We start from the raw sequence: 13,826 nt of genomic DNA, 5'->3' as shown, positions 1-13,826 counted from the left end.
ACCAATTCCGAGTCGGCAGCGACGAATGCGACGCCCCCATCTCTTCGGCGAGTCCCAGGAGAGCGGGACCCAGGGCCGGGAAAGTGAATTGCGAATTTCAATATTCGATCAAAAGAAGTGGGCGAAGGAAGGACCCTTATGCTGCCTCCTTTTGAAGTTGGACTCATGAAAACTCGGCCATGATCCCGCTTCGCCCAAACGTTGCACGTTTCTGTTACTTTCGAAATAAGGAAGTTGAAATAGTCTCGACTTCTCGCTGCGGTAGAAAGAGTTCAAGGGTACGTGAACTGTTGTTCTTGCGGGGTTTACCGATCTGTTTGTTTTGTATTAAGCGGTGAAGAGGTATAGCAACGAAACGTCACGTTTCATTGTCATTTTTTTATCGTTCGCTTTGGGCGCAGAACGCAAAGGTTGCCGTCTTGACTTGTTATGAGACACTTTCTTTTCGCTTCCTTTGTTTAGAAAAAAAAAGAAGCTTACTCCACTGTTCGTGCTGTACGCTTTAGACAAGGACTTCGCGAATGTTTGTCAAGGAGAGGCGGCCACTACAGGCAGCATTTGATTTCATACTAACGAAAAACCAATTTTGTATCCAAGAAAAAAAAAATCTCCACTTTCACACAACACTGTGGCCGAGATCGAAACGCAGAATGTAATATTATGCGTTGCTTTTATGCGGTGATATCGCGCGGCTGAATTTGAGACACATTATGTGCGTCGACGGGACGAACATCGTCGTGCGTTTCGCGTTTCTGAAGAGAGCCCTGTCAAAGCTTGGCGCTCCAGTGGAAGAGAAACTCTATGTTTGCGTCTCTCGCGGTGGCACACTCCAGGTTTTTCGCTTTTCTTTCTTCGTCTCCTGTCTCGAAGTACGGAATGAATAAAGAGACTAAATGCACGGGGGCAGCCTGACGTGGGTCTCTGCATTCTAAACAACACTATACAAGACTTTGCAACTGTAGTGCCCTATAAGTATTCACTAGACGCCATATTTGTGGGTGCTGTTTAGAGGTCATGCTCAGAACGAGCTCAGATTAATGGGCAGCTAAGACTAGCAGTCTTGATGGTATGGAATGCACATTGCAAAAGAACTGTAGAACCCCGCCTTCAGCCCGCGCACTGCAGTCGCTCACACAGCTATGGCCACCAATTAATACTCTTTAAACTCCGCTCACCCTTAAAGGTGCCCTAGGAAGGTTTCTGAGGTCGCCTAAATGTGCCAATAAGTCACTTCGCGGGCTCTAATCATGCTAGAAATCTATAAATTATAACAATGCGTGGCCAATTTTTTTACTAAAAGACGCAATCAAAGATCAAACCCACCGAGGGCATCTCCGATGATGAGAGGAGCATTAGTCCAGTAGCTAAGATGACATCTGAACAATAAAAAAAGCGACATTTCATTAAGATTGCAAACGCTGTTATTACAATATCTGTATGATTTTGTAGATAACAACAAAAAAGTGTAGTAAATCTTTTTTTTTTTTTTTTTTAGCGGAGACGGAAAATAATATTGCAATTATAATTGCCTCAAACACAGCGCACAAAGTTTCTTTTTTTTTTTCTTTCGCGAGACTGATGTGTTTGGAAGTGAGCTCTCGAGCGCACGCCCAATGGGTTGAATCGTAGTCCCGGCTGTATAGGCAGCCAGCCGCGCGCATTTGCGATAATAGTGAGTAATAATAGCGATAATAATAATATAAGAGCAAACGCAAGCGCCATGCGTTGGCGTCGCGTATTCCACGCTGCGCATGCGCAAAGTCGCCATGCACCAGTCCAAGGCCGCACGGTTTGGGCTCCACGCACGCCCAGTGTGTATGTAACAAGCAACGCTAACGCAAAGGGACAGGGCTTGCGTTCGCTCGTATACGCAATACTAAAACTCACTATTATAGACCCTTTCTGAAATTCAGTGCCATCTGGTAGCTCGTATAGCAGTTTAGGTTTCGCCCGACCAACGGCGATAATGAACTTGTATTTTATCGGGCATCGCCACTTTCGCAAGTGAAGAGCAGTCAAGGAATTGTTCAATGTGTAGTTTTTTCTCGATCACTTTGATCACTTTCAGTTTGATGGTGACGACGAACCTGCAGTGAGAACAAAGCTCCAACCCACACAGACGCCTCGATAAAATTCTATGCACTAATAGGCATTAAGGCTGATTGTGTGCCACCCAGATTTACGAAATCTGAGTTAGAAATGAACGCTTACATAGCTCTTGCGTTCCATTCCCACGTCGCATCGTACTAACCCCCGAATGTGCAGACCTCGCACCAACCGCTTAGAACCACTAAATGAGCTACGCGCTTAGAGTATCGGCGTTCGGTTCCCCGACATTGTCGTGGGTGCCGCCATTTTGGTGCTTCTGCAGAGTAAACGCAACTGCCGATCGTCATGATTCAAAAGTGCGACTTCCTCAGCATTAGATTCGGCGTTAGAAAGCTCATGCAATATTGTTTGCTCTGTCGCAAACTGTTTAAACATTAGTGGAGGGCGGAAAAGTGTTTCCTGTGATTTCAGATGAACCTTCAGAAAACTGGCAACCATGACTTTAAGTCATAGTCTATCCAAGTGTCGTTACTCTAGAGCGTAGCATATTTAGTGACGCTACATCCGCTTAGGAGCAACTTCAACGTCTTCCTTTATCAGTCACTAGAAGGCCATCATTGGTACGGCAGAGACGCCGTTCCAAAGATGATGATAGTGATCATAGTGGCCAGACCGAATTTAGGAGAGGGTCTATTCCAGGGTTCGACCGGTCGGAGGCCCGAGGATCCTCCGCTTGCTATTGGCTGACAGTGGTCCTGGTTTCGGAACATGCTCCCCCCATTGCCGGAGATGTCCTCGGTGTGTTGCGATTTTTGATTGCTTTTAATAGAGAAATTGGCCGCGCATCGTCATGACTTAGGGATTCCTAGGATGCTCAGAGCCAGCAGAGTGAGTCATATTCAAACGATCTCAGAAACCTCGCCAGAACACGTTTAAGCTGAGAGTGCAGCCAATGCCAGAAGCGCGAGGGCTCGAGGTCGCTGCTTTGAAGCGCTCTTCCGCAGAACGAGCACTCGCGCTAGAAAGGCACATCTCAAAGCCAGAATTGCAAGCTAGCTCGCGCTTGTAGCTTTGGTTGCAGTCTCAACTTAAGGGTGAACAGAGCATATCAATCACAAAGTACGAGCGCGTCCGTAAGGAATAGTATACTTCATTTCATCTTAGCATCAACTATTGTCAGCCACGAATGCTAAAAGCGCGAGCTACGTGCTTTGGATGAAGCGTTGTCGGTTGCACGAGAGCTCGTGCAGCGATCGAGTGATCCAGTCAGGGCAGTCAACGCTATCCGCTCGCGCTTGCACAGCTTTTGCAGTTAGTCCATGCTAAATAGACCGATCTCACAGCCAGTTTTATTACGCCACCGCTGCCGCCATGCATCGTGAGAGATGTAGTTTTCTGCACGCGCGACAACGCCGCTGAGAGCCTGCGCGAGCAGAGCACGAGGTGGCACGAGCTGCCTCGGGAACTGGCGCCTGCCTCCTATAAACTACAGTGATGGCGGCGTTACGCATACGTGAAACCCTAAAGCCTGGTTCAGACAGTTGCGTTTGACTGCGTTTGACTGCGTTACGGCAGCGAGAAACCAGGACATCCCTGCTGCATATATCGCGTGCTAAGATGATTGTTTCAATTGGATTGCACGCTTCATACGAAGCACAAATGTGCCGGTGACTCGCTTTCGGTTCTCGACGCAACGCAGTCAAACGCACTCAAACGCAAGTGTCTGAACCAGCCTTTAAGATCGGTTTATTGAGACGAAGTGTAGGTTCTTTTATTTTTCCACGTGAAATCTACACGCGCTTATACATTCAAGTCGTGACTCGCGGGAAACGAACGTATTCACAAGTTGGCGCAATACAAACATGACGCTCGAAATGTCGAAGCACGCGATTTGGAAAGTGCCATATATGGCTAAATTGTCCTTTTTTTTAATGATACCTTGTTCATAAAAAAACTGTAAAGTAACGATGAAAGCAACGTCGCTATAATTTAAATTACTGTAAAAGAAATTACGAACTCTATAGTTAAAAGTACCTTTATAAAGTGTAACTCATTTCACTTTGACCGCTCATTCAGACTGGAAGCGGATCCGCGTTCGCGAAGCGGTTGTGAACGCGGTTGTATAAAGATCCAATACAATTGCACGCGCACTTGATGTCATCGAGTGCGCGTGCAATTGTACTGGATCGTTATAGACGCTTTACACACGCGCCAAATTACAGCCGCCATTGCTGACCTTCTCTTGTCTTACCGAGATGCCGAGCAACTGAAACGGTAGTTGACGATCCTCTACAAAGGCCGAAGCTTTAGAAAAGGACACAGTTGAATCTAATGAGGCAATAACCTGGCCTGCTATGGTAATGATGAAGTGAAATAAACAAAATAAGAGGAAACAAAAGCTGAAGGTCAGTTATGGCGGCGTCCATGCACAGCTGCTGCAAAGCGTCTATACAACCGCGTTCGCAACCGCTTTGCGAGCGCTGATCCGCTTCCAGAGTGAATGAGCGGTGAGAGTTATCAAAAAGGGAACAGAGGTATTGCCCAGGACTCGTTTTCTATCACGAACTATATGCCCAATCATGTACCAAAATAAAAAGAACCTAGGATCGCCGCGCTTGCGTTGTGTGTAACTGGTTCAGTCGCTGATGGGCAAGCGTACTAGTGCTATGAGCGCCATGACAATGCATTTTTGGCGCTGCGTGATTGACTCCAGCGGTTTCGTCGGCTGCTAGTAGTGCGGCTGGTGGTCAAAAGGGGCAACTTTGGGAAGGCAATGTCCGAAGGCGATTGGACACGAGCGCGGCGTCATAGTTCGGAAGTGCGCTCGTATATTCGAGTTCGAGATCGGGTCCAATACTTGAGAGCGCGGACAGTCTTAGAGTTTCGAAAAATTACCCATAAGATGGCTCCGCTTGTCAAACGAAACTTCGTCACAAGCTGAATACCGGCTGTCTACTTTTTGTTCCTAGTCTAGGGGGTCGAGGATATCGAAAGTTAACCAGTGCGCCTGCGTCTCTTCAGTTAGGGTAAGATACATTAAAATAAGACGCGGGGCAAAAGGCGACATTTTGAGTTTAGCGCCGTCCGTCTCCTACGCAAACAGTCGGATTACGTTCAAACTTCCCATCAGTGTGCGTGACATGTACACTTTGCCCGTGTAAGATGGGAAAGCTATGCGGAAGAAAAAAGAAATGCGGAGTTGAGGTTGACGTGTTTTCCTGACGCGAACTTCCGCTCAACGTTTCGCTTCGAGAGGACTGCCTCGGTTTGCACGGACTATTCTACCGAGGAATTTTTAATTAAATTGGTACGCTTTATTAGTTCAATGCGGACTGAATTTGAGCAATCTGCGGTTGCGATTTTTAACGAAATAATTGTTTAACTAACAGAATACGCGCAAGGAAGAAGGCGACAATTTTGCATTTTATGACGCGCATGCAATTAACGCACGAATCTCCTGGTTCCTGCTGAGCCATATCCTTTCTCTCCCAGTGTTTAGGATGTTGCGAACATATAAGAAAAAAATGCAAGGGCCCCATAACGCGAAAGTGTCAAGCAACAGCGTCATTCCCCTTGCACAGCTGCCACTCTTTTTGGCCTACCAAAGGGTGCGTTTCAAAGGCGAGCTAAAAGGCTCGGCAAATGTAAAAACAGCGGCTCTACAAAAACAAAAGCAAAAAAACAGTTGGCCTACAGAAAGCGCTTTCTTTCTGATGTTTCAGGTTTCAGGAACATTTCTTCTGTACCTAACGTAGGGCAGAAAAAAGGAACAAGCAGGTAGAAGAACAGCACTGTCCTAACGTGATCTCCTCACAAGGCAAAGCTGATGTTGGCAAATAACACCAAGAACCGGCGTTCCCCCCCCCCCCCTCCCCCCCCCCCCCCAAAAAAAAAAAATGCTGTAACATTGAAGAGAAAGATAATTAGTGATCCCCCGAAGAAGCGTGCATTGTCCGAGCGTTCTGCAGACCATGCGGTGCACACAACAAGAGACTGGCAGCGCCTGGTTTGCAAAGAACTTTGGAGCCGAGCAGCCGCGCATTCAGTAAGGATCGAGTGCATGGAATGGAAAAAGTGGGCTCATAAAGCTTGTGTTTGGGCTCACACTGCGTTTCAAGTGTTTTTATTGAAAAAAAAAGACAAAAAAACTGAACGTATATTAGTGTTCTTTTTTTTCTTTTTCTTAAAGTGTGTCTTATTGTACCCCTTTACGTTGTCTCATTTTGCCCCACCCTGTTGGGCAAAATGAAACATTCTGTGACTTTTACATATTGTCGTTCTGTTTATGGTTTTGCTTGCTCCAATTACGTGATCTTTACTGAGCTTAGCGTCAATACATCTAAGAATATTCACATGCTGTTTTTTTCTTACTTATTGAAGCAAAAAAAAAAAAAAATTACCCTTAAAATGAAAGTTTTCGGCTCATTTTGTTCCACCTTACCCTATTTCTGTCGGGCAAAGTGTTGACTCGCTGACGTTTCTGACGACACTTCAATCCTGTTATTCACGTGTGCGCTGTGTGCAGAGTTAGTTCAGCATCGGATGCGCAAGATAAGGAAGCTAGCACGTCTACCGTTTGTTCCAGTGCTTTTTCATACTGACAATTCTTTGCTTGCGGCTCGCCCGTTACAGGAGTGCGGAAATTCGCTACGAAAAAGTAAAGGGATTCAGCCATATTACATCAAGTGCGCCATCAAAGAAAGTACGGTTTCATAAAAAATGCTTTGTGTTCATTTGTTTATTTTTTTTATTATTTAGAATTGTGACAACTGTTAATTATATATATTTTTTTTTTTTTGGGGGGGGGGGGAGGGGGGTGGTTTGTTTATAGATGGCACAATAAGGTCGCATCTCGTTAATAGAGACCCGGTTAATTCGAATAGCCCGTTATATATAGAAAACTTTTTCAAGAACGAACTGGGTAAATCGTACTTTTTGGACTCGTTATTATGAACGACTCACATAATGAACGCTTTACGGGGGAGAATTCAGGCGGACATTGTTAACGAGACACCGCTGTATCAACGAGCGACACCTATAGCAAGGAACGGCTGCCCAGAGGGCTCGCCGGTGCAATACTAGTGGCGCCGCGCTCTGGCGACAAACCGCCCTTCACAGCAGTACGGGACCGGTTGCAATGGCGACGAACGCGCTAAAATTCTAGTGCGGCCGCGTTGAATTATTATTGTGGCTTTTCGTCTCTTGAAAAACGGTGAGTATTATTTTAGGCAGGCGAACCTCCGCAAAGAAAGGTTGCCTGTGTGCCAGGTCTCCGGTGTTGCGTAGAAAATCCTGGCATAAGAACATTTGCGTAAAGCGGTGTCCATCTCGCAAGTGCAAGACAGCGATGCCTATGACGTTGGTCTCAGGATAAAGGCTGTATTTCCTTATGGTTTCGCTCTCTCTTCAAAGTCAGAGCTATTCGGACAAAGCTGAAGATTTTGTATTGTTCTTATTGTCTTTTCCCGCACTGCTGCGCTGTTGCACACACTGCTTGAACTCGGGCGAGTGCCCTTAGAAAATCGGAGCTACCAACTGCTGGACTGTTTTAATGCATGCTATAAAGTTAATGACGAGACAGGAACTGTCAGACCCCAACACAAGGTCGTGCTCTATTAGAAAAAAAAAAAGAAAAAAAAAAAAACAGAACGAAGCGGGCCGCGAATACGGTTACAGCTCATCTGATCTGCTCGCAGGCATTTTGAGCGGGTCGAGAACAAAATGAAACACTTTTACTACGCGCCGCGACACCTTGTTTCGTTTGCGCACGTGTACCGCGCTGCCGTCAAAGCGGTAAAGTCGTAATTCACACACGTGCGTCAGAAACACACCCTTCCTTTTAAAAAAAGTGACCGTCAATTGACTTACATTTCCGCTAGTTGTGTTGTCTTTTTTTTTTTACCTTTCTTATGTGACGCTTGAATACTAACTTTAAACAGAGTTGCGGGTTACTACAAACAAGCTTTTTTTGTGATTTTCTAAAATTTTGTTTGCTGTTTGGGCGCAGTTATACTTTATATATCTAAAACACCTTGCGCCAGAAAAGGATCGTCAATATTTCTTCTCTCTGCAAAACATGTAATTCATTTTGAATTTCATTCATACATTTTCAGATATTTACCTTTTTGAGGTGTCCTGACCTGATCTCATTTATGTAATTGCTTTGATTTTACAATCTAACATTGCCAAAAAGCTCTAATTCGTCGACCCAGGAATGTTCCGATGTCTAATTTTTAGAGTTCTTTGAAAAGTAATTGTACTTGCTGTTGGCTAACTACACTATTTCAATGATTTATATAAAAAAAAAACTTCAGTACAGCCGTCAATTTCTTGGCAATGATGTGTTGAAGTTTACGCAATAGGGGCTACGATTATCTGCCTCCTTTTATCTCAAGTCATTTGCCGCTTACTTGGTTTCTCTTGCAAGTACCGGGTAACAAAACTGACGGGTAAGCAAAGTAAGCTTGGTTTTCAAATGTAAAGTTGTTTAAAAAATGGTAAATGCCTACTCGGGTTTATTTTCTTTGAAAGCCACGGGGATTTATTGTATCTCCTACATTAGGGACTTATCGTAAAATAGGGAGTTTTCGTAGATCGCTTTCGCCGTCCCGCAAAGCTCTCCACAACACGCTACGCTACCCGGAACTCTACAGTCAAGGCCATCGGCTTGCAGGCGCATTAGCGGCTTCTTCGTTGCGGAGGGCTTAGCGGAGTGGGAAACGCGGCCTACGAAAACACCCTAATGTCAGCTGAGCTCAATCCACCGTCAAAGTGAAGGCTCTTCCAAGCAACGCGAAACGCTTGCATTCTCTTGCGTGTGATCTACGAAACGTTCATATTAACGTGACAACTAAACGTAGCTGCACTACTGAATCATGCGACAAGATGGAAAAACAATAATTAACCCTGTCCTCCGCACAGCCAGCGATTCATGCTTCTGGCGAGCTTTCTTGAATCACCTTCCAGGAACCGAATAAAACTTTTTGGGAGACACATATTTATCTTTCTGTTTAATACGACGCTGCGGCATTTGAGTACACAACAATACCTGGTGCCCTGCCCTTCTGCATTCGGTACATTGCTTCTCGAAGCGCGAGGCCAGCAAGACAAACGCACCAGCCTCCCGCGTCGTCTGCTCCTCGTACTGCTAACAAGTATGGGCGCGCCTCACCAGGGGGATGAGTGGAGCTGTGTACGCGCGGCGCATCTTGAGCCGCACCTCCCTATCAGCTAAAAATATTCACTTGGGAAGAACCAAAAGTAGGTGTACGAACTTGTTAGGAAACATCGAAGTCTGAAACTTAAAATATGGTGAATAAAACAACGGTCAAGACAACACAAAGTCTCCACCTTGTGTCGTCTTGTCCGGTTATTATCTAATTTCTCCGTGTGTTAAAGCACCGTGCACGTTTGAGAAAAACTAAAACTTAGTTTGTTAAAAAAATAAATAAACGGCGTATGCCGGCATGGTTTTTGCTCTAGCGGCCCGAGCGAGAGAGTTGTATGGGAGTCCTCCTCTCCTTATCATCGCGGAGTGCGCGCGCGCGTCCCCTCAGACCCCATGTACGTCGCACCATCTCGTGCGCCGCTGGCAAACCGCGGGCTACAAGTGTCTGAAGGTGTAGAACATAACAAGTCATTCTGGAGTTCTTTAAACTCACTCAACCCCATTACCCAAGTTTAGCAAACAAACTAACAAACCAAAGCAAGTGAATGCCTCCCTATACATCGCTTCAGCTATACAGAAAAGACAGGAAAGAGCCGTCGATTCTTCACATTCGATTAGCACCGCGACGGCCCGCGCGAGAGTTCCGATTAATAAGGAAGACGTGACACTGCGACACGTTTTCCTTACAGTGACGGCGTCATTGAACCCAGCGTTCGCGGACACGGTGGAGCGCGATGGGTCCTGGAAAAAACGCGAGACGCGCGAACTTGATTAACGGTCTGAGAAACTTTCTCGGTAGATATATCGATCCCTCCTAAACTACGTGCTCCTCCCTCCCCCTCCCTCTTTCCCTTCCTACATGGGGTGGATTTCGACCGCATAATCCCAAAAAAGCCCCCACTCCTATATCTTTATACAAGAGACAGACTATTCGCTAATAAGCAGGATGACAGAAATGTCTTTGGACGCGCAAAATTCGAAGGACACAAACAGTTTTTCTATGACCAATGCTACAGCAGCGTCCTGCAAGTAAGAAACGAGCTTCGCACACTGTCCGCGAACTTTCTTTTGTATGATGTATTAGCGAGGGGGTACCCTGGCTTAATGCACCCATCGGGTCGACTGTGATGACTGCACAAGGCACACGACAACCGTTTGGACGATGTCATCGGCGCCCCGCCCGGGCTTTGCGATCTCTGGGGCCTCAGTCTTTCGAGGACGGTAGTCGGCTTTTGACGCCTCTTTGCGGCACAGCCAGAGCCAATCCCACGTGCCCCATCAAGCTCCGCGGGGGACTCCCATTGCCGTCGTCGTCCTAACGTCCATGATTACCCAATTAGCTCAGCGGTTCGCCCTGGCTGACAGGCACACGTCACCGCCTCCGAATGTGTTCGTGACAGGGGACCCAAAAGAAGAAGCGGGCGTTTCAGGTTGGGAACCCTCTGTCTATCTCAGCAACACTGCGCGCGGCAAGTTGATGGTTAGTCGCTTTTCGTACTTCGCACACACATAAACTGATCAAGATATATGTACACGTACACGTATGAGTGCATCCGGGAAAATTTTCACCACCTTACCTGGTCTTTAAAAAGGAAATAATAGAAAATATAAAGAGAGATGAACGGCACTTATCGAATGGAATAATTGTTACGAAGCCGCAGAAAGACAAAACATTTTCGGAGGCGTCGTCAAAGCTTTTTGTCTTACAGCGGTTTCTTCTGTATATTCTTGGAGTTTATATGCATACAGGATATGGTTTATTTGTGACGCAGTTTCTATGAAACTAGAGTTTATGAGTAGACGCACCACAACCAAAAAGAAGCCACCAAACGATGAAAAAATTCGGCCCTTTGACAATAATCCGTGTTTCATTATGTTGAAACTGTGGCAATTCCACAAGCACGAGAACTCGCTTTGAAGCGTTCTTTCGCAGAACGAGCACGCGCGCTAGAAATGGACGTCTCAAAGCCAGGAGCGCGGGCTAGCTCGCGCTTGAAGCTTTGGCTGCATGCGTTCAATGCGATAAAAAATGGTAATGAAAAAAAAAGGGAACGAACTCCACGCTCGCCGTCCACGAGCGCAGGCCCCGATCTTGTTCGCAGGCTTGACATTCTGCTGCTCAACTCTTCTTCTCTGGTACTTGACCAGTATGATCTATTTAAAACAATACCGCAGCTTGGCTGTCCGACCGCCTTCACAGTCCGGATCGGAGCGCAAGTCATTTTCTTCTATGTTTATTATGAGCAAGGCGCAAGTTTTGATGCTACTTGCATGTGACGGAGTCACATGCAAGTCACATCACCTTGTGGTCTCGACAGCCGTCCTTAACAAGGCAACAGACTGCCCTTCAAGTGGCCCTTGACACCATGGCCCACCACCTTCAACCACTCGGGCTTACACTGTCGCCTACCAAGACATGCTACGTGCATATAGGCAACAAAGCAGGCCGACGCAGACTCACCACTACACCCATGACTTTTAGTATTGACTCCCAACCTATCCCAGAAGTGGACCGCGTCCGTATACTCGGCCTTTTGCTCCATGCTTCTGGCTCGGGCACCCCCTGGCTTGCTGACATCCGTAAGTCGTCCCGTACCACTCTCGGACTCATCCGCCGCATCGCGCGCCGAGCTGGCGGTGCCCGCTCACATACAGCGCGTCAACTTGTTCGTGCTATTTTTCAGCCCCGAATATTGTACCAAGCGCAGTTTCACAGACTTACTCAAAAGCAGTGGTCATCGCTTGAGGCCCTTAACCGCGAGGCCATGAGAGGTATTACTGGACTACCTCGCATCAAGCCCATTCCCGTGCTGCAGGAACACGCACAACTTAACACACTAACAGAGCTCATTGAACAGCGGGAGACGAACCGGGCACGCAAGCGTAGCCTCGCTCTTCATCGACGTCCCTCACTGCCACCCTGGGCCTACTGCCAGGTCACCACCAACAGACCCACCACGAACAAGACTCCTCCTCTTCCTGACATTTACCCCGGCGTGTGCACTGTTTACTCCGACGCATCACTTGAGGGGTTCTGTGGGACCACGGCGTTCCACAGCCCTTCCCACCCTTCCATTACTGATCAACATAGGTATTCGATGGATCACCCATCCTCACTTGCACTGGAGCTGCAAGCAATCCTCGATGCCTTACGCTGCCTGCCCTCTGCCCCCAGTTTCTGCTCAGTCAACATTTACACGGACTCCCTCGCCGCCATTAAACATTTAAAGCTTACCCGCGGCACCCTGAAGGTAGCTCAGGAAATTCATACCTTCTGCTCGTCTTATCCCACCTCAGTCCGCATTCATTGGGTGCGCGGCCACAACGGCGATTCAAACAACGAGCTAGCAGATTCCCTTGCACGCGCTCCAACCGCTACTTCCTCTTCTCCTACCCCTTTCCCTCCTGACCCACTCCTGGCTCACATCTCCAGCTCTCACCTCCTCCGCATGCGAACACGTGCTCTCATTCCCCCGTGTTCACATCCCCTCCCTCGTAACCTCACCCGAGAGGAGGAGACTTCCCTGCGGAGGATCCGAGCAGGCGTGGCGCTCACCCCCGCGGTCCGTCACCGCTGGAGAGATCGGACGTTACCAGCGACGGGTCATTGTCCACACTGCAGTGCTCCCGCTGATGCATGTGACATAAAACATCTCTTGTGGTCGTGCCCCGAAACAGCCCCTGTGCGCGATCGCCTGCTCAGAGAAGTGGGCCTTCGCAGCAATCGTCCCTCTTACTATGATGAATGGACTACAAACAATTCATACACTGACTCATTGTGCGCGTACCTGCGCGAAACCGGGTTGCATGCCTACCTATAATCTTTACTTCCCTAACCCTATCCCCCTTTCCTGATGCCCCGTGGCAAAACTGACGCAATAAAAAAAAAAAAGAGTATCTACCATCGCACTCGATTGTAAAGAACAGTGCCCAAAATTGTGTTTAGGCACCATATTAAATACATGTATTTACAAAAATACTAGTACTTAAATACAATTGACCAGTTACATTCCCCAATATGTAATAAATACGAAATATATAAAAAAAACTCAATGCATCTTAAAAACGTATTTTAAACATATGTATTTGAAATGCTGTCCATTCCTGTACATGGGTGTAAGCGCCCCCTGCATGTTGGGGCATATAATTGTGCACACTTTGCGATATTAGAGTATCAGCGACCTGTGCAGTGAGGTTGGGGCATAAATGATCGAGCTTGTCGTGTCCATTCCTCCGAGATGCGCACGCGCTCTAAAAACGCATCATTATGTGTGTTTCTTTTGTTTTTTTTGTTTTACACATGTCAGGCGTATTGTGTAGAACAGCATTTTCTATCACACTTGTAGAGACTAATGGATTTCAACTAATGTCTAGAGAGCAAAACACTTTATATTAGTCCGAAAGAGAGCTAGCGTAGGGGCATGAGAGTCGGAATTGTGAGTTTATTCGATGATTCTATAAAATTACACTTATTTAGAACAAATATCGAGCGAGAACCATGTAGAACATCATTTAGAATGACTATAGGTCTCCGTACAGCTTACCGATAACGGACAAGGTGTAGCAAACGACCTGATAAATCGACCACCAGTATGCCGCGAAAATTTAT

The 13,826-nt window shown here is 46.8% G+C and overlaps 1 protein-coding gene across 1 annotated transcript in view; it reads right to left on the bottom strand.

Moving 5' to 3' along the window:
- LOC8042610 (beta-1,3-galactosyltransferase 5-like) overlaps nucleotides 1-13,826 on the bottom strand; it is a 297,058-nt gene that overhangs the window by 67,614 nt on the left and 215,618 nt on the right. The window lies entirely within an intron of this gene.

Source organism: Ixodes scapularis, unplaced genomic scaffold (genome assembly GCF_016920785.2).
Source record: "Ixodes scapularis isolate PalLabHiFi unplaced genomic scaffold, ASM1692078v2 PGA_scaffold8__174_contigs__length_109621045, whole genome shotgun sequence".
Classification (NCBI taxonomy): Eukaryota; Metazoa; Arthropoda; class Arachnida; order Ixodida; family Ixodidae; genus Ixodes; species Ixodes scapularis.
The sequence above is the reverse complement of the archived record's forward strand: the minus strand, read 5'-3'. Positions and strand labels throughout refer to the sequence as shown.